At 43.9% G+C, this 8,190-nt stretch overlaps 1 long non-coding RNA gene across 1 annotated transcript; it reads right to left on the bottom strand.

The window, feature by feature from the left end:
* Positions 1-694: 694 nt before the first annotated feature.
* Positions 695-6,385, bottom strand: LOC105492347 (uncharacterized). Its single transcript, XR_011621689.1, has 3 exons — positions 5,988-6,385; positions 5,330-5,562; positions 695-1,165 (listed from the first exon to the last, which is right to left on the bottom strand). It is a non-coding gene; the product is annotated as an uncharacterized lncRNA (long non-coding RNA).
* Between the last annotated feature and the right edge of the window lie 1,805 nt (positions 6,386-8,190).

Raw genomic sequence — 8,190 nt, 5'->3', positions numbered from 1 at the left:
CCACAAGCACCAATATAAGAAATGTTCTTTGGAAATATGGAAATAAATGTCAAAAATAACTTAGAAGAATAGAGATTTCCTCTGGGGCATGAGAAAGTAAAATAGGGGGTGTGGGGCAAGAGACCACTGTGTATCATCATATGATTATTAGTGGTGCTTAATTTTTTTGTTAAGTACGGGTTTGTATCACCTTGATAAAAATTCAAATGTATATATATATATATATATATATATATATATATTTTTTTTTTTTTTTCAGACGGAGTCTCGCTCTGCCGCCCAGGCTGGAGTGCAGTGGCCGGATCTCAGCTCACTACAGGCTCCGCCTCCCGGGTTCACGCAATTCTCCTGCCTCAGCCTCCCCAGTAGCTGGGACTACAGGCGCCCGCCACCTCGCCTGGCTAGTTTTTTGTATTTTTTAGTAGAGACGGGGTTTCACCGTGTCAGCCAGGATGGTCTCGATCTCCTGACCTCGTGATCCGCCCGCCTCGGCCTCCCAAAGTGCTGGGATTACAGGCTTGAGCCACCGCGCCCGGCCTCAAATGTATATTTTAAATGCTCACATACAGATTCTCTTTTCTCATATTCTACCAATGACTGAAAACATGCAACAAATTTGCATATTCTGGACCTCACCTATCATATATTTTGCCCATTCTCCCTTCTTTCCTCCCTCCTTCCTTTTCTTCCTTCCCTCCTTCCTTCCTTCCTTCCTTTCCTTCCTTCTTTCCTTTTTTCCTCCCTTCCTTTCTCTCTTTCTTTTTAATCCTGGGATTCTGAATGCCTTTCTTCACAGTGTGGAGGGAAGGGGTATAGGGAAGATAGGAAACAAATACCAGCCCTCTAAAATTTTCTAATCTCTTTTTCTTTCAATGGCTAAGAATCCTTTTTTTTCCCCCTTAAGGCCCATTGACTTCTTGTTTCTATTCATATGTGTTCACGGCTTTCTCATCCAGTGTTTTGTTTTACCTAGGGTAAAACTGTTTATTTATAATCTTTCCTTCTGTGCCTTTTTCCTGTCTTCAAGTTCTTCCAGTTGTGGAGTCCACTTTCTATGCTGTGTTCCTGGAGACCGTCCTTCAAGAGCTCTTGGTCCTGTCTAGTCTCTGATGTCTTGGATCCAGTCCCCTCCTCTTCCGTTTTGGAATTCATCTTCAGAGACTTCCTGCAAAAACATCTGTGGGTTCTTAAATGTCTAAAAGAATTTGTTCTGCTACCATACTTGATAGTTTCTCTAATGTATAGAAGGTTAAGATATTCCCTCAGAACTGTTTTCCCTTCTGTCACCCAGGCTGGAGTGCGGTGGCACAATCTCGGCTCACCACAACCTCCAACTCCCAGGTTCAAGCAATTCTCCTGCCTCAGCCTCCTGAGTAGCTGGGATTACAGGCATGCACCACCACACCCAGCTATTTTTTTTTCATATTTTTTTTTTTAGTGGAGACAGGGTTTCACAATATTGGTCAGGCTGGTCTTGAACTCCTGACCTTGTGATCTGCCCACCTCGGCCTCCCAAAGTGCTGGGATTACAGGTGTGAGCCACCACAACTGGCCCCCTCAGAACTTTTAAAGCTTTGTTCTTTGCCTTCTAACATTTACAACTGATAATGAAAAATCTGGTGCCAGTAATAGTCTTAATATTTATGAGTGACTTTTTTTGTTCCTGGGAGATTATACCACCTTTTCTTCATTCCTGGTGTTCTGTAATTTCACCCTACAGTGTTAATATGCTGACTAAATAAGTTAAAATGTGGGAAGTACCTGAAACAGTGACTGGATTGTAGTAAACGCTCAATAAATAGATGTTATAGTTATTGTTCCTGGTGGTAAGCATGCTGGTGACAGTGGTGATGGAGGCGGTGGTTATAGTGATAATGATGGTGGTGGTCAGGATGGTGGTGATGGTGGCAGTGGTGATAATGGTAGTGTTGGTGGTGGTGCTGCTGTACTGATGATGATGGTGATAATGGTGATGATTCTAGTGGTGATAGTAGTGGTGGTGTTGGTAGTAGTGATTATGGTGATGGTGGTGGTAGTGATAATGGTAATGGTAGTAATGGTGGTGGTGATAGTGGAGGTGGTTGTGCTGATAGTGAAGGCAAAGGTGGTTATGATGGAGGAGACACTAATTGTGGTGGTAGTGGTGGTAGTGGCAGTGGTGATAATGGTGGTATTGGTGGTGGTGATGATGTTAGTAGTGACAACAGTGATGGTGGTGATGGTAGTGTGGAGTGATGATGGTGATGGTGAAGGTGATGGTGGTTATGATGGTGGAGATGGTGATGGCAGTGATGGTAGTAATTATAGTTCCATTGGTGGTGGTGATAGTTATTGTGGTTGGGGTTGTAGGGGTGGTACTATTGGTGATGGTGATAGTGGTGGTAGTAATGGTGATGATGATATTAGCGATTGTGGTGATGATGGTAGTTATGATCATTGTGGTGACGGTGATGGAGGTAGTAATTGTGATGGTGGTGGTTTTGGTGGTGGTGGTGATGATAGGAGTGGTAGTGGTGATAGTGGTAGTGCTGGTGGTGGCAATGGTAGTGATAGTGGTGATGGTGATGGTGGAGGCAATGGTGGTTAGATGATGGAGATGGTGATTGTGGTCGTGATGGCAGTGGTGATTGTGGTGTTGGTGTTGGTGGTGACAGTAGTGATAGTGGTGGTGGTAATAATGGTGGTGGTATTAGGGGTGTGGTGCTGATGGTGATGATGGTGATGGTGGTGGTGGTAACAGTGGTGATGGCATTGGTGATTGTGATGATACGAGTAATAATGGTTGTGGTAATGGCAGTGGTGGTAGTTATGGTGGTGGTGGTAACAGTGGTGATGGCATTGGTGATTGTGGTGATGATGCAAGTAATGATGGTTGTGGTGACAGTGGTGGTGGTAGTGATGGTGACCGGTGATGGTGTGGTTTTGGTAGTGGTAGTGGTTACTTTTTGTTATTTTTGGAAGTGAAACTTCATTCATACAACTTGACAATGAATGTTCATGTGTCTGTCAAAATTGAAATTTTTTTTTGCAATCTATTTAACAATTACACATTGGCAATGGCTCTTTCTTTTTTATTTTTAGAAATCCTGTCAATCAGCTAATACAGTCCTGGACTAATCCTTAGTGTTTTTTGTATTTCTTAATCATATTTTTAATTAATTAAGATTTTTTTCTACATTCCAAATATTCCTTGACTTTATCTGTTAATATTTGTATTAAATTTTATTGTTTTGACAATCAGACACATAATTAATTTCCAAGAGCCCTTCTTATTCTCTGATTGTTACTTTACAATAGCATCCTTTCCTTACTGTATGAATGCAGTTATGGTTGGACCATACTTAAACTTTACAGTAGTTGTTGGTAATTTTTCCTATTCTGAATTATCTTGGCTCATCTTGTCTGTACAATTTATATTGCAGATTTTTCTCAAGGGTCTGGTGATGCTCAGTAACTGTTTGTATCTAAGAACTAGACAGTCAGACACTTAGTGAGTATCTAAGAACCAGACACTCACTCTGTAGGTGAGCTGTGCTTGTCAATTGGCAAGGTTCATTTTAGGTTGAGTGGGCAAAGAGTGATTGAATTCAAGGGAGTCAAGGAGCTAAAATGAACAGGGCTTGCTCTAGAGTGTCAGCCTCAACAGCAGCTGCTGTGACTTTGCACAGAGGATTAGTTCAGTTTATTTCAAGAAGGATCTTTTGAATTGCCAATGCCTAGGGAATGCATGCTTGGTGGAAAAAGGGGCAGGGTCAACCCTCTGCCCACAAGCTCCTCAATCCCTTCCCTGCTTGAGCTGTGTGCCCTCCTGTCTTCCCACTCCTCTGTTCCTCCAGGGCTCTGCTAGCCAAGTCAACACCTCCACCTCCTGGGTCCCAGCTTGCCCTGGGCACATCCTGGGCTTGTTTCCTCCACCACGCTGCACCAGGCAGCACCCTTCCAGTCGTTTTCCATTTTTCAGAAGTGTATTGGAGTTTCATGGCTGAGAGTAACCCAGCCCTCTCTGTTCTCTTATCCTTACCTCCACCTTAAAGAAATTCGGGATGGGTAGTAGTGGATGTGGGTGTTCAGTCCATCGTCCTGAGTCAGATCCATCAAAGAGACATCGTAAAGGCATTTTGGACTGACAGGAAACTCCACCTAAAAATATTCACCTCTGAATGTTGGCTTGATACCTGCGGTCTATGGTGATTTGAGTGGTTAATCTAAGACCCTGCCATATCTCCGTGCACCTGTTCATGGACTGCCTGATCTCCTTTCCCTGGCACTCAGGAGGTGATCATTCAACACATATGCCAGAGAGAAAGAGGCAAATCATTCACTGGCCCTTAAAAATGGAAGTGACCCACATTGTTTCTGCTACCTTTTAATGGCCAAAGCAACTCGTGCAGCAACATCCAACCTCAAATGGTTTGGGAGAAGTGCAACTTCCCTGGCATCTGGAAGGAGTAAAGCTGGTAAATGTCCATTCTCTTCAGCCAGGTCACTGTGAAGTGATGCAACCTGATATGGTTTGGATGTTTTTCCCTTCAAATTTCATGTTGAAATGTGATCCCCAATGTTGAATGTGGCGCCTGGTGGGAGGTGTTTCAGTCATGGGGGCAGATCCCTCATGAATGGCTTGGTGCCCTCCCCTTGGTAATAAATGAGTTCTTGCTCTGTGAGTTCACATGAGAGCTGATAATTTAAATGAACTTGGTGGCCGGGCGCCGTGGCTCACACCTGTAATCCCAGCACTTTAGGAGGTCGAGGGGGTGGATCATGAGGTCAGGAGTTCAAGACCAGCCTGACCAATATGGTGAAACCCTGTCTCTACTAAAAATACAAAAATTAGCCAGGTGTGGTGGCGTGCGTGTAGTCCCAGCTACTCCAGAGGCTGAGGCAGGAGAATTGCTTGAACCCGGGAGGCAGAGGTTGCAAAGAGCCGAGATCACACCACTGCACTCCAGCCTGGGAGACAGAGCTAGACTCCATCTCAAAAAAAAAAAAAAAAAATAGAGCCTGGCATCCCTCTTCCTCCCTGTGTCACCACATAACGCACTGGCTCCCCTCACTTTCCACCACGACTTTGAGCTTCCTGAGGCCCTCCCCAAAAGCAGATGCCAGCACCATGCTTCCTGTACAGTCTGCAGAACCATGAGCCAAAATAAACCTCTTTTCTTTATGAATTACTCGGCCTCAGGTATTCCTTTATAGCAAGGCAAACGGACTAACACATAACCTGACTCCATAGCTGACCACAGAAACTCATATCTTCACCCCTCCATCAGTGGGAATGTGGCATCCTTCTGCCATGACCCAATCTTCAGAGCACCAGCCAGCTTCTCACCTTTAGATGTTTTCTGGTGGAAATCAGGTATGGGATCTTGATGGCTCTGAATGCCTGGGTGGCATGTGCAGCTCTCCCAGTGACTCTCCAAAACCACTGCTTACTCAACTGGCAGCTTGAGATTGTGGAGAAGTACCTGATCACTTCCCTACAGAGGGAGCTAGAATGCACAGTACACGAACATTCTCTCCAAAAAAGGTCTCCACCAATATCTTCTGCATTCCTTATGTATCCTGGAGGAGGGTTAAGAGTTAAGAGTCTCCAAACAGGTTTCACAATACAGAGTCTTTTACCTACAGCTTTGAGCCTTTGGGCATTTCTGGATGTCAAGGCAACAGAAAAGGTCTTATTTAATGTCCTATTATACTTAGAATCTCAGGGAGAAGGGATCAGAATCTCCAACTTCTCTCTTGCAGGAGGTTTCTATTAGGTTGGTGCAAAAGTAATTGTGGTTTTGTATAACTTTTAATGGCAAAAATGCAATTACTTTTGCGCCAACCTAACAGAATTTTAATACTTTTAAATCTTTGAATACTATCATCTCCTTCACCAAGCAAATTCCAGACTTAACATAACAGTTCTCTTCCCTAAGTAACATATATACATATGCATATAGACATAAATTTTAAAACCTCACCTCGTCCGATATCTGACCCACCTCATAAATATTAAGAACATTGCTCTGGTGGTCATTTTTGAAGCTGGATTCGCAGAAGACAATCTGGATGCAAATGGTCCAAAAAGGAAGATTGAAATGATTCTGGTCAAGACCGGGCCTGCACAGTAGCTCACGCCTGTAATTCCAGCGCTTTGGGAGGCTGAGGCAGGCAGATCACCTTAGGTCAGGAGTTTGAGACCAGCCTCGCCAATATGGTGAAACTACGTCTCTACTAAAAATACAAAAACAAATTAGCTGCACTTGGTGGTGGGCACCTGTAATCCCAGCTACTTAGGACTCTGAGGCAGGAGAATTGCTTGAACCCAGGAGGAGGAGGTTGCAGTGAGGCTGCAGTGCAAATCGTTACACTGTACTCCAGCCTGGATGACAGAGCAAGATTCTCCGTCTCAAAAAAAAAAAAAAAAAAAATCCTTGTGAGAGAACATGAGGGTCTGAGTTATGTGAGAGAAGTGAAAGCAATAGAGAAGCTCTGGAGAAAAGGCAGGATGGCCAAGATTTATTGGTCCTTCTCATTTTATGTGAAAATTGCAACTTTGTAAAAATGCATGGGTAAAAGCTAGAAGTTAATCATCAAACTGAGAAAACCCATTATGTTGAACATTGACAGCATTCTGAGTACCCCACATACGTCTGAAAGTCTTATAGGTTGTTGGAGAACAAGCAGGGAAAAGCGTTTTTTAGGGGTTAAAGGAAAGAATCTATTTAAAGTAAACAAAAGGGGTTCCTAGTCTCAGACAGCAGAGCCAAGCAGTTTACTATTCTTGACTAATGTATCTGGTTCTGAGTTTTTTGGCATTTAACGGTAAAGGAGACCTCAGGTTACACTGATTTAAATTTTTGACAACAGAAAACAGATGCCTCCAACTGCAGAGACTAAATATTTCCTGAAGTGGAACATACACAGGAATTTATTGCATGGCTCCTTATGGTAGACAATAAATTCCATCATGATTTTTATGAAATATTGTTAAACTTCTTAGCACAAAACTCCATATGTGCAGAGGATGCGCCAGTGAATTCAACTCAGTGGTTGTCCTTAGTGAGAGACTCGGCTATCTGAAGTCTGACATGTGGGATAAATCTTAGAGAGCCCATGGAGGGAGAGGCAACATCCTCACTAACCCGGGGCGCTCACATTCAGCACCAGAGGCCAGCTCAGACTCAGACAGGAAAGGTTGAAGTCTGTGCAAAGGGCTTTCTTTATTCATCACGTTAAGAAGTTTGAACCTTTCCTAGATGAGTTAGAGAGCCATCGAACCATTTTATTTATTTATTGAGACAGAGTTTCACTCTGTTGCACAGGCTGGAGTGCAGTGGCGTGATCTCAGCTCACCGCAACCTCCACCTCCCGGGTTCAAGTGATTCTCCTGCCTCAACCTCCCCAGTAGGTCATTTTTGTATTTTTAGTAGAAACAAGATTTTGCCATGTTGGCCAGGCTGGTCTCGAACTCCTGAACTCAGGTGATCTGCCCGCCTCAGCCTCCTAAAGTGCTGGAATTACAGGTGTGAGCCACCATCCCCGACCCATCAAACCATTTTAATTAAAGAAAAGATAAGATCAGAATGTTAGGCCTGGTGCGATGGCTCACACCCATAATCCCAGGATTTTGGGAGGCCGAGGTGGGCAGATCACCTGAGACCAGGACTTTGAGACCAGCCTGGCCAACATGGCAAAACCTCATCTCTACTAAATATACACCATGCCAGGCATGGTGGCAGCCGCCTGTAATCCCAGCTCCTCAGGAGGCTGAGGCAGGAAAATTGCTTGAACCTGGAAGGTGGAGGTTGTAGTGAGCTGAGATTGCGCCACTGCACTCCAGCCTGGGTGACAGAGTGAGACTCCATGTCAGAAAATAAATAAATAATAATTGTTGTAGAAGGATCTCTGGTTGTATTGCAACTATTAACTGGGGAGAGAAGGAGAACTCTATAGGGAAAGAAACCAGTTAAGCAGCTAGTTTTAAAGATGAAGTAAGTGGTAGTGAGAACAGTCTGAACTAAAGCCTAGGGCTGATAAAGAAAGCTGGAAGGATTTGAGTGGAATTCAAGAAATCAGGTCAACAGAACAGAAAGTAGTGACTAATTGAATGAGTCTACAATGGAGTCCAAATAGACAAAGATAACTAAGTATTCTAGTCTAGGTGACTGGGTGAAGTGTGTATCCCGCAGTTGACACAGAGTG

This window comes from Macaca nemestrina, chromosome 4 (assembly GCF_043159975.1).
Source record: "Macaca nemestrina isolate mMacNem1 chromosome 4, mMacNem.hap1, whole genome shotgun sequence".
NCBI lineage: Eukaryota > Metazoa > Chordata > Mammalia > Primates > Cercopithecidae > Macaca > Macaca nemestrina.
This window is presented reverse-complemented; position numbering and strand designations above follow the sequence as displayed.